Source organism: Xenopus laevis, chromosome 1S (assembly GCF_017654675.1).
Source record: "Xenopus laevis strain J_2021 chromosome 1S, Xenopus_laevis_v10.1, whole genome shotgun sequence".
NCBI classification, from domain to species: Eukaryota; Metazoa; Chordata; class Amphibia; order Anura; family Pipidae; genus Xenopus; species Xenopus laevis.
This window is the reverse complement of record NC_054372.1, coordinates 136,172,576-136,179,431: the sequence shown is the minus strand read 5'-3', so window position 1 is coordinate 136,179,431 and position 6,856 is coordinate 136,172,576.

Here is a 6,856-nt window from a genome sequence, read left to right as displayed (position 1 = left end):
ATATATATATATATATATATATATATATATATATATATATATATATATATATATAAATCATAGGATTACATAGGAAGTCATAGGATTATAATTTCAATCTGGATTGAATATCTTTCTGAAAAACATCATAACTGAATCATGAACTATCTAGGCTTTAACTTTCTTTGTTGCCTCGTTGTTGAAGTACTAAACAATTGTAGAGTCATTGTTCCTAGTAATCATTCCTGTGCCCTTCATGATGATTCTAGCAGACCTGCAGAGGTATCAGAAATTGCAAATGAACGAATTAGCAAATAATTGGAAAGAACTGTAAAAAAAAAAAAAAAAAGTTGTGCTCCCCTTACCTCTTTTTTTTCAGTTAGACTGGGATTCTATTATTAGTAATAACTGTAGTAACCTGAGCTTGAAACCCTAAGAGATCCGTAGGTACCCCTTGGTTCCCTAATTCCTATTTTAGGGACTATTATGATAATATTTCACATTTGTATAAATGATTATATTTGGACAAACAGTTATTTTAATTATGGAATAAGCTGAAATTGTATTTTGTTGGCTCATATTCAATGCATCCGATAATGTCAGTTTGTTTCCACAAATGTCTTCACTGACACAGGTTCTTGGTAAAGCATAAGTTCTTAAAGGAGAAGAAAAATCTATTTAACTTGCAGATGTCAAAACCTTAAGTCTCTAGAAAATCATGTAAACATTAAATAAACCCAATAGGCTGGTTTTGCTTCCAATAAAGATTAATTATATCTTAGTTTGGATCAAGTACAAGGTACTGTTTTATTATTACAGAGAAAAAGAAAATAAATTTTAAAAATGTGGAATATTCGGATAAAATGTAGTCTATGGGAGATGGCCACGCCGTAATTCGGAGCTTTCTGGATAATGGGTTTTCGGATAATGGATCCCATACCAGTACAAACAGGAACAGCAGCAGCCCATCTCAGCACAGATTGGAGGAACAACTTTTAACTAGTATGATAATGAGAATATTTCTATTGCTGTTTGATTCCAATGTTTTAAGGATGGGTAGTCATTTATTTGGCCAACATGTTTGCTTTGCAGAATTGCAAAGTTCAAAGTTTTAGTAGTTTTGGTGCACTTCTGGAGACAACCATGTGGCTTTAAAAATATACAATACCACTGAGGGTGATCAAGGGTGTTGATTTCAGGTCTTTCAGTTTGTAATAAAATCGTGATAAAACCGTTACATTTTTACATGTTTGTTTGTATAACCCTAATGTGGTTACTGTCTCTTTAAATAGCAATTAACCCATGGCAATCCAGGGCCCTGAGTCCCTTTTGCATGTGAAAAGTACTGAGAACTGGGATTTACAGCACAGTGCCTCCACCTAGGGAACACTGAGAGGAGCACACTTCAGGGGATATCCACTAGGAAAAATAAAACACACACAGTTTGCCATAAAACAAATATAAACATTATGTAAAACTGTATTTAGTAACTGTAAATGCAAATCACACAATATCACTTTACTCTTGGGAACCTGTGGGGACTATCAACCCCTGACACAGTCTTTCAATGCCACAGTCCCACACTGGGTGGATAAATGCAAAATCACTCCGGTCAGTTCAATGTCCCTTCTGATTATGACCCCAGGTAACGCTACCTGCCCCAAGGTACCTTTCCCTTTGAAAGTAGTAGCCGCTCCCATTTGGCAGGTACATGAGCAAGACCTGTCCTCACCCTGGGGAAACACACAGTAGCCAAAATATCCACAGGCAGGAGATAGAAACTGGCTCTCCCTGATGATCAACTACTTCCTCACAGCAGAGGAAATCAGATGGCTCCCCTGCCTGTAACTGCGCTGGATGATGTCACAGACAGAAAAACAGGGGAAGGATTTGTCTGATCCCCTACATTTGTTTGAATGGTTAGTGGCTACTACCCAGCCTGGATGTATGCATCAGTAAACGGATTTAGATATGTTCCATTAATTGCATATATCTTATGCTGCATGAAAATAATTATCTGCACTAGAAATGCAGCATCATACTGCAACTATCAGAGCATGCTAGACGGTGTTCAATTAAAACTTATGTTGGCTACACTGTGGACTGTTTTTTTAAGGCATCCAATCAAATGTTTGGTGGCCAAACAGTGATCCACTCAATCAGCATATGGATGAATGATTGAATGAAATTTAGATGAAACCTTTGTATATTGGTATAAATTGGAGTGACAATACTTTATTATGCACATTGCTCTTACTCATAGGGTAAAACTTTGACCCCCCTCAATGTGCCCCAAAGCCAGCTCTGACTAGGCCTGTACACTGTAGTTGTAGTTATCATCAATAATCACTGGTTTTGTTGAAACAGTGTCCAAACTTTTTTCAACGAGGGCCAGATTTGGTGAGGTGAAAATGTGTGGGGGCCGACCATTCAGCCTGACATTCTTTGAACCATAAACATCAATTAAACAAGGAATAGGTAAGCTATAGCATTAATATTTGGGCACATTAGTGAAATGATCTGCCACTTGATCTATACTGCTGCCTGTGTGCTGAAGGTGTTAGCAACAGACACTTACTGGCACATTCTGGTGCACAAACAAGATTCTGAGATGATACAAGGCTTGCCTTAATAACAGTGTCCACAGAATGGCTCTTGTCTGCTTGCTATCATTATGAATTCCCAGACTGATGGAAACAAGATTCAAATAATTTATATAGTGTAATTAAAGTTCATTTAGCTTGACTAATGTGATAAAATAGGATTTTGAATAATTTTTTTGGGTGACGGGTCCCCTTTAATTTCATGATGGAGGCTGAGGGCCGGTGTAAATTTTAAAACAGGCCACAATTGGCCCCCGGGCCTGACTTTGGACATGCTTGTGTTGAATAGAACACGTGAACACCCAGAGCCATGCCACAGAATCTGTGGAACTTTGCAATTTGCAAATATAAAATGGGTGATGAAAAATTAGAAATGTAAACTTTAAATTATTATAATGGAACAATTCACAATTTTTTCTGGAGTGCATTGTGCCTTCCAATGCAAGGAGAAGAAAGCAACAGATAGCAAAAACCTTGTCCCCTCCTTTGAAAACTGGAGTGCAGCAGAGGTACATTTTCAGCATGAGAACACATTTCTATACAGGTATGGGACCCGTTATCTGGTTATCCCATAGACTCATAACACATAATCCAAATTTTTAAAAAAGATTTCCTTTTTCGCTGTAGTAGTACAACATTGCCTTGTACTTGATTAAAGCTAAGTTATAATTAATCCTTATTGAAGGCAAAGCAAGCCTATTGGGTTTATTTAATGTTTACATGATTTTCTAGTAAGGTATGAAGATCCAAATTACGCAAAGACCCAGCTCCCAAGCATTCTGGATAGCAGGTCCCATACTGGAATCCTCTCTGTGCATCTACACCCAGCCTAATCGGATCCTTCATTGCTAAAGTGAAACTGGCTTCATATTCTTAGTGCCAGAAATAACAGAAAACATACATATATCCAAATTAAAGCAATAGATAAAATGTGTGGTTAGTACAAGCCCTATTCATTAAATTCATGTTGAAAAGGGGGTGGATACTGTCCCTTTTGGAAATGGAAAACGAGAGGAAAACAAAATGAGAAACATAAACAAGCAAGATGATTTAATGATACCCCTCTCTTTTTTTTTTAAAGGTTTTTATCATTTGTAACATTAAGACAACAATAAAATTGTACAGTACAACATTGCTTCTAGAAAACGTGGATTCAGAGCATTCAGAGCATTGAATAAACACAAACTTGCTAATAAGACCACTGCAGAGAATGCATTCAAAAGCATTGCATTGGACCCAGACATGCCAGTAAGATCACTGAAGAAAATTGATTCAAAGCATTGCCTTAACACCAAATGTTCAAGTGAGATCACTGCACAACTGGATTCACAGCAGTGCAATAACCCCAAATATAATAATGTTCATAGTTGATTTTTTTCTTAAAAAATCAAGTCATTTAACTCTTGAAATAGAAGGTTTTCTTCCATCTTTTACTTAGAAGGCCCTTAAAAGGCCCTTTAAATGACTATGCTGCATCCTGCCATCACGTTTTACACAAGATTTCAGTTTGTGAGTATAAATTGATCTGCAATAAACTATTTCAAGTGGGTTCATTCCATCGGGCAGGTCACCAAAGAATCGGTGAATCGGTTGGTCTGATCTTGTCCCTTGTCCACTGATCGCTAGACCTGTGTAATGTTGTTGGTTGCCAACCGCCTCCATAGCCTAAAGTAGTCCTTGGCAAGGGCCTAACTACAGAGAAAACAGACCCTGCGGGCCCAGGAGGTACAGGGGCCCCATTAAAAATATACAGACACCAGAAATTAAACTACTTTTTTACATCTATCATAATATTGCCTTTGAAAGCTACTTATAACTTTACCATAAAGTATTTGCACGATGCGTTTACATTACCTGTCTGATGCCCCATGTTCCTGTATGAGGAGGCTGCCATATTTGTGCAGCAGGAGTCCATTAGCATTAGAAACTCAAACTGACAGGCTGAGATGGGACAGTCATGTTGGCAAAACAGTCAGGTTTAGGAACTTCAACTAACAATTACTTACAAAAACAAACCTCTCAGCAAAAAATGATCAACATGACCTGTAGGTAACTTTTAATGTACATTCATATATTAAAAAGTAGTTTTTAAAGTGTCAGTATCACTTTAAGCCCTAATTTATGAGCAACATATATTAGTAAAACAGGGCAACCTCTGGATATGTTGGGGGGCCCTAAAATGTATTTGCTGTGGGGCCAGTAACATCTAGTTACACTATTGATTGTTTCTCCATAAGGCCCAATAATATATCTGCAAAAATGGGGTCTGTCACTCACAATGTTTTACTCACTTGGCCAGCCTAACCCTTCATAAATCGATTACATATAAATCCATGATGCACTGTTCACTCTGCCATGCTCTTCTCTGGCTGATGCCTTTCAAGTGAGAATCCAAACTAATGACAGTGACAGTAAGATGCTATCGACAGTCACTATTTATTGGACTGTTTGGGCCTCTGTGTTATTGAAATGCCAAGGCCTATTTTGAGCCCCAGTCTGGGCCTGAAGTGTTGTGAAATGCTGAGACCCCAGTGCCCTCTGTATTCTAAAATTGTTGAGGTTACTGTGTCAGAAAATGTGGGGGTTACTTGCAGCCCCAGAGAGAGAGAACTTCAGTTAGAAGGTACACTAGGGGAGGGTGATATTTTTCTTTAGTTAGGCTAATCTATGCTACACTTTCACTGCTAGTTTTATAGTCAAATCACACACAAAAGTAGAATAAACAGGGTCATTTTAGACAGTGGTCAAATTTGCACCTGGGCAGAAACCCATAGCAACCGATCTGTGATTAGCAATTTCAACACTGAATGCAAAAACCCCCCAAAACCCCACCTCTGGATGCATTTTTTTGCATCGGATTCCTGTTGGTACGAGCATCCAGTGAGCGCTGAGGGGGTGTGGACCCAGGTGTGATAGCATCCCCTGCACCCCCGGTAGTTCCGCCACTGGTTGCAATGGGTTACTGCCCCGGTGCAAATGTGCCCACTGTTTAAAAATTAGCTAGGTTCACCTTAATGCATCATTATGCATCCCAAATACAGAATAATGTAGTGCTGATGCCATGCATAATTGATTTTATGTAAAAGTGTGGCAAAAAATGTATTTCCAAATAGCACAATAAAAGCAACATATTACTTAATGTTGAACAGTAATTACATCCTGGAGATGTTGTAGTATAATAAAATGTTGCTTCTTGTAGAGTAGTGCTATAGCCAAGTTCAGTCCTAACTACACTAAGATATAAACACACACAAAAACAGATTAAGACACAGCCACACAAATTCTGATATACTTAGGCATACTCAGGCTAATTTAGGCAGGAGCATACACACAGATGCAGTCATAGTAGGGAAGGCAGTGCAAATTTACACAAATGTTTGACAGGCACACAGATACACAGGCACCGCACATACAGGGCCGGATTTACATAGTGGGTGCCCCTAGGCCCACAGCTGTTGGTTGCCCTGCCCCCCCCCCTTTATTCATGCAAATTTTCATAATCGGAACCAGAGCAATGTGGATTGGGCACGGGAAATTTACAAAATGATTGTATCTTCTGCTCATCCCCAGTGTTTTTGAACCAATTTGGGTGTGGTTGGGCAACATGCCTCCCCCTAAAATCCTGCTGCCCTAGGCCCCGGGTTAGGTGGCCTTTCCACAAATCTGGGTCTGCAGACACATGCATCCACAGTCCCAGACAAGCCCACACTGATACACTGATTCAGAAGAGATATGTGGTTGTGCAACCAGAAATACACCAGGATCTCTCACATACCCACACCTGATGCCTCAAGTTTCCCCAGGGGCAGCTTCTCTGCTCCTACCTAAAAACCTAAGGCAGAGGTGCCAAAAGGTAGCCCTTTAGCTGGTGATCAGTAGATCTCAAGACACTGTCTAAGAGACGGCTTGTCTAAATCATCCTCCTATGTCATGCTTTTCATTCAGATATTTATTATGTTAAGATTACATAACAAATAGTTATATTGTTAGTGTTAAATATAGCTATATACATTCTCTCATAAATCAATACAATATTTAAGTAATATTGTCCATGGAACACAATGCTAACTATGCTTTAATGGATGTAGATCATAATGGGACAACATCATTAAAAGCAGATCACGCATTAGTAAAGTATGTGCACTCCTGCTCTAAGGGTTCTTATAGCCAGAAATCAATAGACCAGGCTAACATTTAAACAATGGAACATAAGCCCATATATACTGTATATGTTTATAGTTAGTAAAAGAATTACCAAACATTACTTTGAAACA